Here is a 19,235-nt window from a genome sequence, read left to right on the forward strand (position 1 = left end):
ATGTGTGTGCGCAATGACGGATGTAAATGTACACGTTTCGTTGCTTGCGTTTTATTTACAGTTCATTCATCTAACATATAATCCAACACGGAGAGACACTTCTCTCTATTCGTGCGCTACATATGTAACAACGAAAGCTAATGTCTGAAGATACAACTTTCGAAGCGTCCTACGACCAGACGTAAATGGCCGAGTGCAGTTCCGATCGAGACATGCCACTAATGTTATTACGATAGTCAGGTGGCTGCTATAAAAACATTATTGTCATGTGACATAACAAAATGGCGGATCATGGAGACCAGGTAGCGTGATTTTCTACTGGATATGACAAATGATGATCATTTGTCCTGTACTTGGCACAGGTTGGCAGTTTTGACATATAATAGTTTATATGACCTGCATAAAACTTTGCAGTTATAATGAAGGAATGCACCTGACCACACGTTGAAAAGCTTGACGTGTATAGTTTTATATTGCTTGCATATAACTTTGCAGTTATGATGAAGGGATGCACCTTGGCACAGGTTGAAAATCTTGACGTGTATAAATGGTACCACTTGCATGTAACTTTGCTGTTATAATGAAGGAGAAAATGAAGCATTTTCATTTCACGATAGTTCTTACTTTGGACCTGTACTTTTGGGTCTTGTCCTCTTAAGGAATTGGGAGAGGAACTAATGGCCATGAAGTAAAAAACACACGTATGTTATACCTCATGCCATAAAAGTTACCCAGGAATAATGTATTAATGCATATTTGCAGGGAAGGGGTCTTTGAGCAAGTTTTCTTACACAAACCATATAAAAAATGTTAGTTATCATCTACTGGAAAGAGCCCAGAACAAGAATCCAAATACAGTGTTATGGAAATGGGTATTTTTTTACATACATTAAGATAAATATTTGAAGTAATGTGTAGAATCTCTCAAACTGACAGAAAAAGGCCAAGAACAGGATTAATTAAGTGTCTCTTTCGTTGCCATAATTTATAATTTTTGTCAGGAATAAAACTAGAGTCAGTAACAACATGGAGTCTGGAGATCAGTAGGATAATCAGATTGATACATGAAAATATTTGAGTTCTATAGTTACAATTAAATTTAAAATAAGTATGTATGTTCTTAGGGTCTAGTTGTGATAATTCACTATATAATGTTCTTAGTTACACAGATTGCATAAAATGGAATACAGGTTGATGTCACATATCAGTGTCATGTTGCTAAGTATATTTTCAACCAAATATGATTTGTATATGTACTTATCTATGAACAATTCCAGGAGATTCTGCTTTATTTTCTTTTAAAACAAGAAAACAATGAGTAAGACACAGAGCCTATTTCACTTGAAAATATGTACAATCTTCCTCCACCAAACTATCATTATCTGCTTGAAAAAATCTGGGCAGAAATAACATAATTCTCACTTGCAGATCATGATAGGAAATGTGACCCTTTCCCCCAATATGTATGTATGTATGTATGCATGTATGTGTGTGTATCTATTATTTTTTCTAAATCTTGTTTGTTCTAGTGAGGCCTGCCATAATAGAAGAAATTAGGGGTTGGAGGGGTTGTTCAAAAGTCTAAAATATTTTGTAAACTGTTGCATATTCAAGTCTGAAATTTGGTTTATGCCTTCACCAAAGCTGGCTATTTAATATAACTTATGGGATTTCACATTGGTCACTTGGTCATATTTCAGGGTATTGAAGGTGGGAAGGGCTACCCCTCTGTAACAGCAGTTCGGGACATGATGGGACATTTATAGGAATACATTGTGTACCTCAGATCATGCTGCCAGGGATGTCAGTTGGGTTGATCATTAAAAATTCCCACAAAATATATATATATATATATATATATATATATATATATATATATATATATATATAAGGCAAAATATTTAAATGACATAATTTAAAATCACCCTCTTGGTGTAACCCCAGGGTACCAATTTTGAGACTTATCACATTTCCAGCTATTAACTATGTTTTTAAAAATAGCAACAGCACAGGGGGAATTGTTTTGTTTGTTGTTGTTTGTTTATGGCAACATATTATTGTTATTATTATTATTATTATTGTTATCATTTACACAACATGTAATAATAATGACAATAATAATTAGTATTTTTATTATGATTTTTTCATTTACACCAAGTTATTATTATATTATTAGGATTGTTTTTTACACCAACATATTATTATTATTGTTGTTATTATTATTATAATTATTATTATTATTATTATTAGTAGTAGTAGTAGTATTAGTAGTAGTAGTTTTTCAGTTTCCAGATCAATGTAGGATTTATATATTTATTTTTTATACCAACATATAATAATAATAATAATAATAATTTTATTATTATTATTATTATTATTATTATTGTTTTATTTACATCAAAATATTATTATTATATTATTAGTATTGTTGTTGTTTTTATTCTTTTTATTATTATTATTATTATTATTATTATTATAATTTCAGTTTCCAGACCAAAGAAGGATTTTTATATGTTTGACATATTTTGAAAAATTGGCAATGAATGACTGTGTACAAATGAAGCATGGAGTACCTATGATTGCAGTTAAAAAGAGGAAAAATTCAGGTGACTCGACATTTTTGTTGTCATTCACATTCCCACAGCAACTATTTTCTCCATTCTCCCAATGGTGACTCTGGCATCATATTCTGACTTTTGTATTTTGTAAGTTTCCCCAGTACCATGGCTTAATACAGTGTATAATTAGTATATATATATATATGCTAAATATGATAGCTCTTTTAAACTTGGTTTAAAAATCTGACCCAGTTTGTATGGTTAGGTGGATATGCAGACAAATAGACAATAGACATATTGATTGGCAGGGGTGGATGGTGGGGTTATTCTTGACATGTATTTATGGTTGTTAGTACCTTGATTGTAGTAGCATCATGGTCACTAGACAGGGTAAGGATTTGTTTTCCTCCTTAGCTACCCAACCCCATTAGATTTTTAAATGAATCGTTATTTTTATATTGGTAGTAGATGTATGATCAAGGTCAGGTTCACTAGACAAGGGGTCATGCACTTTCAGCTGCTAAATATTTGAAACATGCATAGTTAAATAAAAGCAAAACTTGATGCATTCATGTCATTGGAATATATCTCTAGTTTAATGTACTGTGTTGGAGATTCATGGGTTTCAAGTACATGTATTTTTTCCAGATACCATAAATTGATACAATAATACTTAATAATAATGACAGTTGTTTGCTGTCTGTGGAGCCTTAAATAGAATTCAACCATCACTGACTCTAGACCATTCATGCCAGTGGTATTACAGATACTTAATCTCATAAATCCCATATTGGGGACTTTTTTCTAACAATATAGAGTATAGTGTTGGCTTAAAAATGTGCATATTTATGTTTTAATAGTGTCCATTGACTTTATTATTAGTAAAAGCATTTACATGTTTTCACATTAATGACTCATTTTGTTCAGTACTGTATTACTATTACAAACTTAGGTATGCAAGAGTAAAAGAGCTGTTTGGATTTATAACAAGCAAGGGCAATGTCGCAATTAGTGACAAGGAGACTGTGATGGCATTATATGTGGAATATCCACACAGACAGATCCAATATTGCCTATTCTACCAACAAGGAGACCATGAAGGCATTATCTGTGGAATATCCACACAGAAAAATCCAATATTGTTTATTCTGGTGACAAGGAGACTGTGAATGCATTACCTGTGGAATATACACACAGACAAATCCAGTATTGCTTATTCTGGTGACAAGGAGACCATGAAGGCATTATCTGTGGAACATCCACACAGACATATCCAGTACTGCCTATTCTAGTGACAATGAAAAACTGAAGGCATTATGTGTGGAATATCCACACAGACATATCCAGTATTGCCTATTCTAGTGACAACGAGACTGAAGGATTATCTGTGGAATATCCACACAGAACCACTATTGCCTATTCTAGTGACACAGTGACTGTGAAGGCATTATCTGTTATATATCCACACAGACAGATCCATTATTACGAATTCTAGTGATAAGGAGACTGTGAAGGCATTATCTGTGTAACATCCACCCATACAGATCCGGTATTGCATATTCTAATGACAAGGAGATGTGAAGGCATTATCAGTGTAATATTCACCCATACAGATACAGTACTGCATATTCTAATGACAAGGAGATGTGAAGGCATTATCAGTGTAATATCCATCCATACAGATACAGTACTGCATATTCTAATGACAAGGAGATGTGAAGGCATTATCAGACAGCTTTTTCCACTGAGGTCAGTGGGGCTAGGATATTTAGAGGGGGAAAATAGCAACCATTGTTTACAGACTGCCAACACTCCCCCCCCCCGAGTGTAACACATTCATATTTCATAGTCTATAAGTATTATGCATAAAGGACATGTGGTACTTTTATAAGAAAGAACTGTGAACCAGTCTTAAAATGGGTGAATTAACATAAAGTAGAGTATATACGAGTTTGGTGGTCCATAACTGGTTAATAATGAAAAGTAAAATTTTAGTAAAAATATTTTTGAGAGCTTATCCTATCTGTAATTTTAAAAAGATATAGACACAGTTATATTGATGAAAGTTTAGTATTTTTACAGATCTGACTTAGGAGCACTCAGTAAGGAAAGTAACAACTGAATCATTTGGTGCAGAATGGATAACATGTGTTTTATGCACATGTAGACAAAAAGATGCAGTGGCTCATATGATCTCCACATAGAAGCTTGCACCAAGGATAGTTGTACATGGATAAATATCAGTCTGATCAGCAGCACCCAGAAATGTTAAGTTATTAAATTTTGAATATCATGGTGTTTCCATATGAGCGCTGAATTAGTACAGTGAATCCGAAAGGAAACTCACTTGTTATTGAGTACAATTTCATGGCTTCCATGACTAGTGTTATAGTATGTTTAGGTGGGGGTGTTTGTGTGTTTATTTAACCTTTTCCCTTTTATTTATCATGCAGCAGAAATCTAAAAGAAGACTCTGCTTTGGAAAAGAAGAATCACGGAGTTCTGGAAAAATGGCAACAGTAAGGAAGGTGCTTGAGATCAGCTGCATGAGTTCAGACGAGGAAGGGGCAGATGGTGGGCATTCTTCATGGGAATCCAAAGTGAAGAAGATATTGGACCAAAAATATATTGATATGTTCAACAAGATGCAAGAGGCTTCTGTTAAAAAGAACCAGGAGCATCAAACAGGCCAAATAAGCTCCTGAAGTCCCAAAAGAATGAAGTAGATAATAGCCAAAAGCATTCAGGGGGATGATGAAGACAGTGTCAAACAGAGGCCTCCTGAACAGAGGGGGGGGGGAATTTTCCCTCACAGAATCATGCTGTATATTAAACAGTGCATGAAGAAAGTGAAATGAAACTTGATGCACCCATGATAACTCCTTGTGTATTTTCATCTATGTGACTAATGTTTAGCTCACACATGTTTTGCTTGCTTGCTTTTGGATTTGCGTACAATAATTATTTTTATGATTGTTGCACCTTGTTTAAGCATTATATATATCTCTGACCCAATTTAACAATCATGACATGGGTATTTTTTTCACTTCAAGGTGCATGGATTTTGTTTTCACTTTAGGATTTATGGATATTTTTTCACTTTAGGGTTTATGGGTAATTTTTTCACTTTAGGGTGCACTGACAGTTTGTGATATGAAACTGACCCCTGGACTTGTTGCTCACAGTAGGTGATGCATCATAATTTGTTTCTCTCTGTCTCTTTCTCTTGATCCTCTGAAGCCTGTTAGCATGAGTACTGAATGACAAAGTGGTAACATTTTTTCTTCATATATTTTAACAATTTTTACTTTTTTAAAACTTAATTTCATTAATGAAACCCTTGTTAAAATGATCATACATAAAAACACTAAATGCTGAATAAAAATTAAACATCTTAGACATTAATGTACATAAGATGATCATCTATTCATGCAATTATGTTGAACTGTTTAGTTTTTGGGAAGTCATTTAGCTAAAGTTGTGGGATGGGTGCATTCCTGTTGTATATAACACAGATAGTTTGATTTCTGTGAATAAAGGGTGTTTTATATTAATTGTGTTATCTCTCTCTCTATATATTAATACTCATTTCCATCCATCCAACACATTGTCATTAATGCAGCTATTCCCAGAGTTTTTCATAGATTGCCCTGAAAATTGGTAACTATTATGATCATGATTGGAAGACAACCATGTCAAGAAATCACTCTACTCCTCATTGTTTTTGGAGGTCCTGTTCCTTTTGTGCTACTGCTGAAAATAGTGCCAGACAACATTTCATTGTGAATGCAAGTTATCTTGCTATTTTATTGACTGCAGTTAAACATAGTCTATATTATATAGTCATCATTCATAAATGCACATATTGACAAATCTCTGTGCTTCCTTAATGTATGGAAGAGTTATTGCCCTTGTTTACTTATGGCTTGATGCAGTGTATGTCACAATTTTAATGCAGCTATTATTGCACTTTTTATTGGACTGTTGTAAAACTATGTATGTACAGTGCTGATCATCAGATGATATGACTCATTATTGTGTTAACATAATTTTCACAAGAGTTGTCCTCAGTTTTGGCAATAGACATTCAAATCATGAGGTAGGGATGCAGGAGAGATAAGAGTATGTTTATATGAACAAAGTAGTCAACATTTGTATGGTTTAAATCAGAAATAGAGTTGGTGTTGAATAATTGTTTGGTTAAAAATTAGCTCATTATAGATGAAATGTAAATTAAATAAACCTTAAAAAAAAAATAGTGTCAGTTTGTACTTGGGTCAAATAATTAATAATAGATGTAGCTGATCAAGTGACCAATTCATGTTATTGTGTGATTCTTCTACAGTACAGTTTTGCACTTATTTTATTTTAGACAACTATTGATTTCAAAGGTATTTATATTTTGATAAAGGTTTTAACCAAAAAATGCTAGAGACATCACAACAGTTTTTACTGTGATATGAAACATTGAGTGTTCTGTCAGTGGGAAAGAACTAGATGGCCATTCATATTTTCTACAATTTTTGGGGGGATCATTGAAAAAGATCATTTATTGCATCAGTAAAGAAAGTCCTGTTTATTTTTGTCAGATTTTGGTATTAAGATAATCCAGTTAATTTCTGTCAGATTTTGGTATTAAGAAAATCCAGTTTATTTCTATCATGTTTTAGTATTAAGAAAATCCAGTTTATTGATGTCAGATTTTGGTATTAAGAAAATCCAGTTTATTGCTGTCAGATTTTAGTATTAAGAAAATCCAGTTTATTGCTGTCATATTGTATTATTAAGAAAATCCAGTTTATTGTTGTCAGATTTTAGTATTAAGAAAATCCATTTGATTGATGTCAGATTGTATTATTAAGAAAATCCAGTTTATTGCTGTCAGATTGTATTATCTTGGTAACAGACAGCCTACCATTTTTTTACTTTGAAAAGTGCGTATGTCTGCAACATTTTACATTGTAACATAAATATCCATAAATATGACAGTCTCTTTTTGTTTAATTGATACAAGCCATTGAAATTAAATATTTTGTAAGGCAATTGTATAAATGGATAAATGTATGCATTATGTTCAATCATTTACATTCGAAGCACATTATAAAGGCAAATGTCTGATAAATGGATGTAGCATAACCACGATGGGAATGTTTTTTTTACTGTCCACTGTGCATGCCAGTATTTTTTAGTTATTGGAAAAATTAATTTTATAATAAAGGATGATGCTGTTAGTTTATTGTCTTAGTTTGTTCTTTGCATATTTGCTCTATACTTTACACTTATCTGCCCCATACATCCACAGTCTTATTCTGTAGTGAACATATGTCTTCAAAGACATGAAGTTGTATGACATAAATTATACATGCATTGAATTACAATAAGTATTGTATTTAGTTAGGTTTGTCTACATGACCTGAATCTGTTAAGAGAATAATGTTGCATAGGATCTATAGGTATATGTTACTTGTGTGTTGCATAGGATCTGTAGGTATATGTTAACTTGTGTGTTGCATAGGATCTATAGGTAAATGTTAACTTGTGTGTTGACAATTGATCATCATAATCTTAATAGTAAGACTTTTGGCTTAATTTCTCAGGACTCAGATGTGGTTTCAACATTTGTAGAATAAGTATGTAACTTCCCATTGGTTAGGCTAGGTCACATGAATAGGTCAAATTGAAACAAAATGAGTAGTGTTTTCTGTTTCATGGGGTCTGTTGTGAAATACAGATGCAATATATGGTGTATATAAGGAGAGAATTAAAAAATCAGTTTCATTTCAACTTTTGAGACATTCACACTTATTTTGTTCATGTAGTAAGTCTGCAGTTTGTATGTTGTACTTAGATATTATTTGAGAGGAAAAATTTTGGAGGGGTGTGATTTGGACTTTTAATATGGCTTTAAAGATTATTCAGTCATATCGCTAAGTCTGCAGTGTGTCAGTTTATAATGATGTCTAGCTCTGGGGCGTCATGCCGCAGACTTGTAGCATCATATTGCACCCAGTTACATTTTCCTTATACCAGGCCAACCAGTCATAACTCTAGCCTCTTAATGTTGAGCACCATGTGAGGCAGCTGTTAGTGCCATTTGTTTGAGTCTTTGTTATGACTTTGATGGGTTTAAACCCCCAACTTCCCACATCTGAGGCAGATGCTCTAACCACTAGACTAAGAGAGTGGTCCCATTTTTGCTCGGACTGTTCAGTAGAAATGGAAAGTGCTCATTATTTGGACTATATTATTATTTGAGAACTGTTATAAATTATTGAAAGGAATTATGGACAGTGTGTCTTGAGAGGGACGTGGTTCTTGGAGGACCAGTGCATTTCTGATTCTCACATTTTCATTTACAACTTTGATAATTAAATTCTTTGTTGCCTTTTTTATGTTACTTAGTTTGTGACTGTAGAGTTGTAAAACCCATGCTCACAGAGGTGAAAATGATTGAGAGTAATGTAAAGCATTATTGCAGGAAATTACACACAAGATATACACTGATGAAAGGAAATCAGATTTGCTTGTTATCAAATTTGCAGTGGAAAATACTCATTTTGTTGCCAGTAAAGACCAATAAGAAATAAGGAATAATACTTCATGCAACTTTCATTGTTGTAAACGTAACCATTGGCTACTTTAAAGGCAACTATTGACTGTTAGAAAGGTAACTATTGACTACATTAAAGGTAAATATTGACTACTTTAAAGGTAACTATTGACTACTTTAAAGGTAACATTTGACTACTTTAAAAGTAAATATTGACTACCTTAAAGCTAAATATTGACTGCCTTAAAGGTAACTATTGACTACTTTAAAGGTAACTACTGATTATTTTAAAGATAAGTATTGACTAATTTAAAGGTAACTATTGACTACATTAAAGGTAACTACTGACCTCATTAAATGTAACTATTGACATCATTGTGACATTACCATTTTAACGACGACGGGACTATATTATACTCAAGATATGCATCCGGTATAACTTGTTGAATAGGATAAGAAAGCGTTGCCAGTATTTCTAAAATTTTATTTCGGATACTGAAGTAAGTTTCAAGATTACATTTTCCTTTTTGTGACCGTGAAATGTGAGACATAACAAAACAATGTTAATATAGTATATATTTAGAAAAAGTGCAACGAATTATCATCTCAAGGTTTGTAAAGTAGTGGGCCGGGCAGTCAATAATTTAAGGATGTACAGCTGGTCGGACAATGTTGTATTATAATACGCACATCATAAGACAAAGTTATAATACATTATTCATTAAAAATTGTCCATTTGAACGTATTTACTAAAAGAAGGACGTTACTTCATTTTCCGACAAAAGCAATAAATGCGCGATATAGAAACAATAATCATTCCTTGGTAAGTGTAGGAAATGAGGTGCATTTGGCGAATCATTATTTTTCATTTACATCTTCGTCTTAAGGTCATATAATAACTGGAAGTAATGCGTGATTTGTGCTTATTTACTCAAAGCAGCTATAATTTTGCTCTCCAGAAAGAGAGTAGATACGTATGCACATATTGGTCATATTCGTCATACAGTGCAAGTCACACTGTGTAAATCATTACATGAACAAGTAATCCACATATGTTGTCGTTTTAGCTAATCTATTGTACGGCTTGTCTCGTATGTAAATCTTTGAATTCCAACTTTTCTGTAATTTCTTTATCCTGTAATGTTTCAGCGATTTAGTACTTCTTCGCTTTTGGGCAACAAGTACATTGCGCTGCTAATTACAAAAACAACTTTAAACGGCAGACAGCTAATCATCAAATATGCACTGCCTCTCTGAAGTTTGTGTCTTATTCTTCTTTCACTGCATTCTCAATAAAACTGTGCATATAATTATAAAGTCACTCATCTCTCAATTGTCATGTGGACTGATATAAGAAAAACGAACCGCGAATGCGGTAAGGTGTGTTCAGGAAAGTAGACAAACAAAACGAATATTGTTTTATTTCAGAATAGTATAACGTTTTCAAAAATGTTCAGCTGCTTATTTTTTCGAAGATATTAGCTGTCATTCTGTTTTCTAAATCCATGCTTTTTCTTCAATATTTGATTCATTTATATAATTCAAGATTTTGTATTGCACAAATGCCTGCAGAACCTTTCTCGTTAAACTACAGTATATCAGAAATGATTATTTCCGTTATGTCGATATCATTTGGAAAACAAATGTGGATCAAGCACATTCATAGGACGGCAAATGGTATTTCAGCACATTGGTAAAATTGCCCAGTGAATGTTTAATTTCTTAATAATTCCAATTTTTATACATGAAACCGATTTTCTCCAATACGATTTGCTGTAAACGGTAACGTCATACTGATCTGGAATTTTTTACACATCGATAAATTCTGGGACTACTTTCGGTTTTTGTACTGTTTGCAATATAAATATACATTGTAGACACGTCATTGTGAAACAATTGTTTCATCTTTTAATTTTTTATTCATAAAATAAATATAAATTATACCCTTTTTATACTTGTTCCAATATTCTTTGACTGAAATGTATAGCTTACAATTTCGCGTTCGTCTGTTACATAGGCGCGCAAAATGGCCGATTACGGTGATTTTTCACTGCAAATTTCTGCGGAATTTTTGGAACAATTAGATGACAAGGAGTTAATATAAATAACAGCAGCGATTGAAACAGATGAAGATGGATTTGACGATAAAGCGATGGATGTTACAAATGCTGAAAAGGAAACAGAACAACAGAGATTGATAATTCCCTCACAGAGCACCCCATGACCTCAGTAACCCGAGCCATACACAACATCAACAATAATAGCGTGGAAACTGGGTCAGTCAATTTTGAGGCCGCTGAGGGATATAAACCAAGAGTCAAGAAATTATCTAAGGAGGACGTAAAAGCTACAATATTGAAATAAATCCATACTCTCTGGCTACTAAACGAAACACAAAATGAGGAATTGGCGTTTTCAGTGGTATTTTTCTATTTGTTTTATTTTAATTTCATTTGCTTATTTAAAAAAACGTATGTGGGTGTTGGTGGCATGGTGTGATATGACCACTTACACAAAAATAAAAACAAATATTTATGAGACCATTATTCAAAGACTGAATAAAGTTTTTAAATGGTAAAACTGCCATCTCCGCCAATGTGACTTTAACAGCATTGAAAAATGTGTATAATAAAGGTGATTGTTTTGCTAATTTAAATTATTTTGGATGTGTAATCATTAATTCCTTCCAGCACTCCAGCACTCACTATGCAACCAAACAAGACATATTATCGGTTTTGCGAGCAATTCTACATTTAACAACCGCACATTTAATTTCACATTAGATAAATGAAAAGGTCTTTTTTAATTATTAACGCTGATGAAAAAGATATAAAATGTTATTCCTGTATAGGACATACTAAAATTAAAAAAGGAATGGGATTTTTATATGAAAAGAAATGTGCTGACACCACGGGTAGCCATTGCTTAAGATGGTAAGTATGAAGTTGCCGAATAAACGTGACTGACAGTAGTTACAGGACTCACGGTACTAATTCCACTCCAATGGTAAACATATGGAAACACTGTCATATTCAAAATTCAATAACTTAAAATTTATGGGTGCTGATAATGACACCTATAATTTTTCGTGCACATCTAACCTTGGTGCAAGCTTATGTGTGGAGAACACCATATGACCCGCGGCAATTTGTTTACATACATGTGCATGAAACACGTGTTATTGATTCTGCACCAAATGAATCAGGTGCTACTTTCAGTATTGAGTACTCCTGAGTCAAGCCTGTAAAAATGCTAAAATTGCATCAGTAGAAATTTGTCAATATTTTTTTTACATTACATATAGGACAAGCTCTCAAAATATATTTTTCCTAAAATTTTAATTTTCATTATTAACCAATTATGGACCACCAAACCTGTAAATACTCTATCATTTCTTCACCCATTTCTAGACTGGTTCACAGTTCTTCCGTATAATTAGTACCGTGTGTCCTACATCTCATTTGACATTAGATCACTGAAAGGGTTTTCATAAGTATTAACGCTGTTGAGAATGATATAAAATGTTATTCCGGTATTTATTTAATTGTTACCTTTATGTTAGTAAAGGATAGCATCATCTTGTTTATATTTCCATGTTGTTCATTGATAGAATCCATTATGATTTAAGGTTTGATTGGAAATTTAATCTAGCACACTTGTTCATTCCGTATCAGCTGTTATTATATACGGTCATGGTCAAATGACATTAGCAGATGGGACTAACTAAAACTGAACAAGAATGTTGTAAATAAACTAAATGTGTTGAAACCATCGGTAGCTATTGCCTGATATGCAAAGTATGAAGTTTCTGAATAAACGTAACTGTGACAGTAGTCAGTATGTTCGTGTGATTCTGTACAGGTTATGTATTATAGGGCGATGTGAAGCGGCGAATGAAAGGAAAGTACGCGTTACTTAAATTGGAATTATTGATGGAATAAGTTGATTTGACGAAAGAAAGGACTAAATTGGAATTATAAGGATTAAATGATCATGGCTGGGTATTTATCGATGTGTAAATTGTACCTAATCACTCACAACGTTAACATATAACATTATATATTTCGTGAGTGATTAGGCAAAATTTGCACATCGATAAATACCTAACCAAGATCATTTAATCCTATGCACAAAATAATGATACCAAAAAAAAATGTTGTGTTATGTGCTGGGTAAAAAAAAAGTGTATTGTGTATGTGCTGGTGTGGACATTCTTAAAAGACAAAGATAATCTGATTAGAAAACCTTATAAGGAGTCCTTAATGTTCTCATCAAGGGAAATGAATACGTTGTAAATTATGCAACGACGACACTGTTATAATTAAATGCACATTGCACACTTAATACGTTTTCCAGCCCTCGGTTGATATTTGAATATTAGAAGACTGGAAACATAAAAAAGTTACACTTTTCATAACGGTTCATCTTACACGATAAGTTTTTCAGACCCATCTGGATACACTTCTCCTAAAGTGTTAGGCAACGTCAACTGCAACAATTTTGTCACAGCTGATTGTTTCATTTTCCTTTATGTGGTGCGCATACGTAAATGATATAATTATCGGATTTGTTGTTGTTGTTGAGTTTAATTATAGTGGCATGCTCACAATTGTGCATGTGCCACTTTTTTCTGACTGCACCGCAGCCTGCTAGTTATTCCTGGAGAAGGGAATGGTGCCACCTCCCCCAGCCTTTTATGGATTCAAGGAACCCTGATAATTTGGCCTCCATCTGTGGGTCCATAAAGGTCCCTTACAGTTGAATGGGTGGTTGTCATTAGTGGGAAGGAGAGCTCGGGAACTGTCCTGGTTGCTTCACATCGCTGGTTTCTTGTTGCATTTGCCTGGTGTTTCTTGCGGGTTTTTTTGTTTTTTGTTTTTGTTTTTTCGTTTTTGTTTTCTTCAAAATGTTCTAAAAAGGGTGTGTGTATGTGTGTGTGTTCTATGCTGTTTATAGAGGTTGTAAGTAGAAATCATGTAGGAAGAGAGATTTTCAAGGTTATTATGGTATTACTAGTCGAGGTGTTTATGGTGTGCTTCCTACGTTATGTTATTTATAAGTTTTTAGATATTGACTCTTTAAGCTATTTATTTATTAATGATTTAGAGATTGAATGGTATTTATACTTCATTTAGCAAGAAACCGGAGTCCTAGCCGATTACACGGTTCGTTAAGGAAATCTAGGACATCCGATTTTGCGGTTTCCTTAGTTTTTCATAGGTGCTTCGTAAGTGAATTATTTATTAATATTTTTATAAAATTGAATGATCTGTTATGGGTTTTTATGTGGGAGCTTCTAAATTTATTTAGCTAGTCACTGGATCTTTGGATTTTGTGGGGATAGTAATTAAATTTGTTCCTAAGTCCTGCTGAGTCTATTAATCTATTGATATTTTTATATGCTGATTGTTTATTTTTATTAGAGTCCATAAGTAACTCTGGGTATGTGTGTGGTGATCCAATCTCTTTTTGGTTTTTGATAAATATTTTCCTAGCGGGTTGATATTTTGGGCATATATTGAATACGTGGTGTAGATCTTTGGTGGTATGGCAGTTAAAGCAGTTAATGGTTGCTGGTTTGGGTCCTATAAACCTTCCAAAACTGCTTGTTAGTTAAGTTTTCCAGTTATTATCCTGTTTATGGTTTTCTGTTCTAAATATGTACCCTTAGGTAGCTGTATGCTCCTATCAAAGGTTTTTTGGGTTTCATGGTGCTTTTTACCTTTTGTGGAGGAGTTCCAAAAATCTTGCCATTTTTGGTCTATAAATGTTTGTGCGAAGCTTAGTGCTTCTGTAGAGCTATAGTAGTAGTAAGGTGGGCCACCCTATGGACAATGGGAATTAGCATTAAAAACACCCCTGGGCCACTCTAGGGACAATGGAAATTTAACATGGAGAAAAACGCTGGGCCACTCTATGGACAATGGGAATTTGACATAGAGTTTGGGCTTGTCTAGGGACAAGGGGAATTGAACATGGGGGGAATAGAGTTTGGGCTTGTCTAGGGACAAGGGGAATTGAACATGGGATTTTTTTTTTTTTTTTTTTTAAATTTAAAAAAAGGGGTAGGCAATTGAAAGGCTATCTCTTTTCGAGAAATATGGCTGGCCCTGAAAAGGGCCTTTGGTTTTTCTTCTTCTTCTTCTTCTGCTTCTAATTTCTTCTTTTTCTCCACCATCTTCTTATTTTATCTCCTACACTCTTTCTCTTCTTTTCTTTCTTTTTTTTCCTCCTCTTCTTTCTTCTTCTCTTCCTCCTCTTCTTTCTTCCTCTTCTCATTTTCTTCTTCTTTTTCAAATTTTTCGTTCCATTTGCGTATTCTTATCCTTTCCTCTTCATCCTCCTTCTCCTCCTTTATCTCTTTCATGACACCACTTATCATGTCCTTTACCTTTCTTAAGTTATTAATTTCCATCTTTACACGATGGGGACTATAGGAATAGTGGTCTTCAACGAGTCTTATTACCATCATTCCTAAATTGTCCAAAACGTCTTGCAATGTTTGCATTTTGTTAATGTGGTTAGAAGCCATCTTCTTTGTAGAATGGTTTGAACGACGAATACTGTGGGTTCTTATAGTGAAAGCGCGTACGTGAAGGAAAACATCCCCCTAAAACATAAAATTGATCTTACCTAGATCATGACCCAACAACGCGCGGACGTGAAGGAAAACGTCCCCTATTTTCTCATTTCATATAATAAAACCAAAAACTATACTCTCCACATACGCTAAGAAACAATAAATAAACCCATAATCTACTATTCACACTAACGTACCTGAGCTCTTACAAACACTAAGACACAAACACATACCCTCACATTTTTTAAAAAAAGAGTTAGTGTTTATATTCACACTACTCTACCTACACACATTGGCAAATTAATGGTTATTTCTTTTCTAGAGTTTTGGGTAGCCCTGAAAAGGGCTGTTGGTTTTTTTTGAACTCCAGATGCACCTATCTAATGGTTGCACCTTCCTGGCCTGGCGCCACACACGCATCTTCTTCCCCAGTCTTCTTTCACCTTTCTTCTTGGGAGTGCAGAGGCAGGATATGTGGCTTCAGAATCCCAATTTTCGGTTTCTGGGATTCTGAAATTTCTTCTTCTCTCCTTTTCCTCCTCCTCTTCTTTGTTTCTTCTCTCCTCCTCTTCTTTTCTTCTTCTTTCCTCTTCCTCCTCTTTCATTCTTGCTTCTTCGACAATGGCCTCCGCGGCCAGTTCATTTAGTATGCGCCTGGCATATTCCAGGTGCATCTGGAGTTCTAACAGTTTCACAATTCTGGTGTTCATTCTTCTGGCGGTGTTGATCAATCAACAAGGGTAGCTAGACTGCCGAGCGAGTTTCAATTTATACTGAAAGCGCGGACGTGATGGAAAACATCCCCTAAAAAAACATAAAATTGATCTTACCTAGATCATGACCAAAAAAAAAACAACAACGCGCGGACCTAAAAGAAACACTCACTCACTTTTTATGCTACCCATCACTATTTTAAAATTTTTATAAATCACTTCAATAGACTATTTACATTCGCAAATCAATCCAATCTAACCCCCAAATATACACCTCAAACACCAAAAAAACATTATTTTAATCTACTATCCATACCAACGTACGTGATCACTTACAAACACACAAACACATACCCTCACATTTTTTAAAAAAGAGTTAGTGTTTATATTCACACTACTCTACCTACACACACTGGCAAATCAATCGTTATTTCTTTTCTAGAGTATTGGGTAGCCCTGAAAAGGGCTGTTTTTTTTGTTTGCTATGGCATTCTTTTTTAGTTTCTAAGAATGCGATGTCCTCTGAGGTTAGACTTTCTGGCGATAGGTCTGCTTCTTCGGAAAGAGAAGAAGAACTCTTTGGTGTCGATACGACAATCGACAAAGCCTCTGTCAGCTTCAGGTTGCTGCTGCTGCTGCTGCTGTTGCTGCTGTTGCTGCTGTCTCTGAAGTCTGTACTTCTCTGTCCATTCTTCTTTTTCCCTGTTCATTTCTTCTCTGAAGAGCTCTTCTATCAGGTCTTCAGTGATTTTTAACATTCTCACATTCTCTATTTCTTCTGGCTTCGGTATCAGACTGTGTCTGACCCTATGCAAATTCACGTAGGCTTCGTTGAGCTTAGCTAGTTTGGAGCACATCTTCTTAGGAGGATGAGTCGACAATGGATGGTTAGACTGGAAACAACCCCCGGTTCTTAAAATCAAAGCGCGGACGTGAAGGAAAACATCCCCCACACGGTTTTCGAGCCGCAACGTTCAGTGAGTGTCATGGGAGGGATAGTAAGAAATGAAAGAGCATCAATCCAACATTCTTATAGCTAAACAAAAGACAAAGGCATTTTTTTCAAAACACAACATTTTTTATTCAAAAAACACTTAACACTAAACAACAACTCTAACATTTTTAACAATAATCCAACACTATAACATCAAACAATTTTTTTTCAAATCACAAACATTTTTTTCTCAATTGACAGTCTACTTTAAACAGGGCTGACAACGTTGTGAATGAAATTGTGATTTCCACTGTTGGAAATCATTAGGCCATTGATGGACACTACATTTCCTAGCTTGAGACAAAAGATAAGCATAATGGTCACAAAACCATCGATCTACTTTCACATCGTTTCTAGAAGAAGAACGAGGATCAAAATGAGTCACTAAATGTTCTAAGGAATAGCCCAGGCTGCGATGATGCAGAAAATACACACAGTACTGTCCACACACCAAGGAATCTGTGCCTTGTAATTTCACGTTATTGAATCGGGTAGTCTGAGCATTTCTTCTCATAAAGTCGATGATATCGTCTTCCAAAGGGGGCAATCCATACGAATCGAAATATTCCACACATCCTTCTTGAGGAAAGTAGACGGCTACCCAGTGGGTTCCTGGGAGATGACTGTCGTCCGTGTTGATCACATAAGCTTGATGGTCTTGAGGTTTGCGATGAGGGAGTTCATCTTTAGCACAGACAACAGGTTTCCAAGAAGTCGTATAGGAACTGTGGTTCAAAAGGTAATAAAGTTCCCAGGTATCCATTGATTTGTGTGTGCTTTTTTCTTCTTCTTCACAGGTAATAATAAGTCGTCAATTCGATCCTGACTTTTTGCTTGAAAATGTCTGACGAATAAACGGTTATTCGTTCTGTTTCCTCACTCTGATTCAGGAGAGCTTCGATACGATGGATCTCTTGAGTGGTTAATGGTGGACAAGAATGTTCACGCAAGTCTTTATACCACTGGTGCAACACGTCTTTGTCCGAGATGAGACTCCAAGCTTCGTCCAGATACTTGTCCAATTTTTCTTCTTGGCTCAACATCAGGCATTTATCGTGTTGAATTTGACTGGGATGATCGTTTTGACATCCATAGCAATTTTTCTTGATCAATTCCGTCATTTTTTCCACCAAGTGTTTGGCAAAACAGGAGACTAAATGGGCTTCTTGTTCTGGCCATCTCGATTTCATCATGATCACTTCTTCTTTTTCCACGGTCTCCTCACATTTCATGTCCAAAGTTTCTCCACTAGATAAAGAGGGATAACAGTCTTCCATGGCTTCTAATAATCTAGGATGACTTCTCTCAAACTGTTGATTTCTATGGTATTATCGAATTCTGCATACAGGATGACGTTCACCGTTACATCAGGGTCTCGGTTTGCAAACTGAATTTCCACACGAATTTGGCCGGATTTTATAGGGTGGAAATGTCCCTCGTCGCTGCCTTGGTCTGGAGTGAAATCGAAAGCCCACAAAGCGTAGCCTCCTGCGTAATCTTCGTACGTAATGCCGTGACTGGTATTGGTTCCTAACTGTCCGGTGGCTTCGTACAGGGACAAGTACGACCTCAAGTAATTCTTCTTCTCAAAGTCAGGTTCAAAGGGTCGGGTACACAAGGTCTTGCCATCGCGACTGACTTCGATCTTGGACACGCCAAAGTGTTGAAAGTAGAAAGGATTTTTAGCGAAGGCTCCGTTGAAGGCTTCATTTTCGACGATACCAACGATCAAACGTTTGGGTAGCTGTCCTTGGAACAGATGATCTTCGATCATGGATCGCTGTCCCTTGGGAATGGTGAAGGTTTTCACTTCCACGCGTCGTATGGGATACTTGGCGGT

General features: G+C 34.9%; 1 protein-coding gene and 1 long non-coding RNA gene across 2 annotated transcripts in view; one reads left to right on the forward strand and one right to left on the reverse strand.

The window, feature by feature from the left end:
- Window positions 1-19,235, reverse strand: part of LOC149774170 (E3 ubiquitin-protein ligase TRIM45-like) — an 87,352-nt gene that overhangs the window by 24,031 nt on the left and 44,086 nt on the right. The window lies entirely within an intron of this gene.
- LOC149774171 (uncharacterized) lies at window positions 93-7,789 on the forward strand. The gene is made up of 3 exons (XR_016417035.1): window positions 93-362; window positions 2,486-2,606; window positions 5,012-7,789. It is a non-coding gene; the product is annotated as an uncharacterized LOC149774171 (long non-coding RNA).

This window comes from Sinohyriopsis cumingii, unplaced genomic scaffold (genome assembly GCF_028554795.1).
Source record: "Sinohyriopsis cumingii isolate HCF-2022 unplaced genomic scaffold, ASM2855479v2 utg000426l, whole genome shotgun sequence".
NCBI classification, from domain to species: Eukaryota; Metazoa; Mollusca; class Bivalvia; order Unionida; family Unionidae; genus Sinohyriopsis; species Sinohyriopsis cumingii.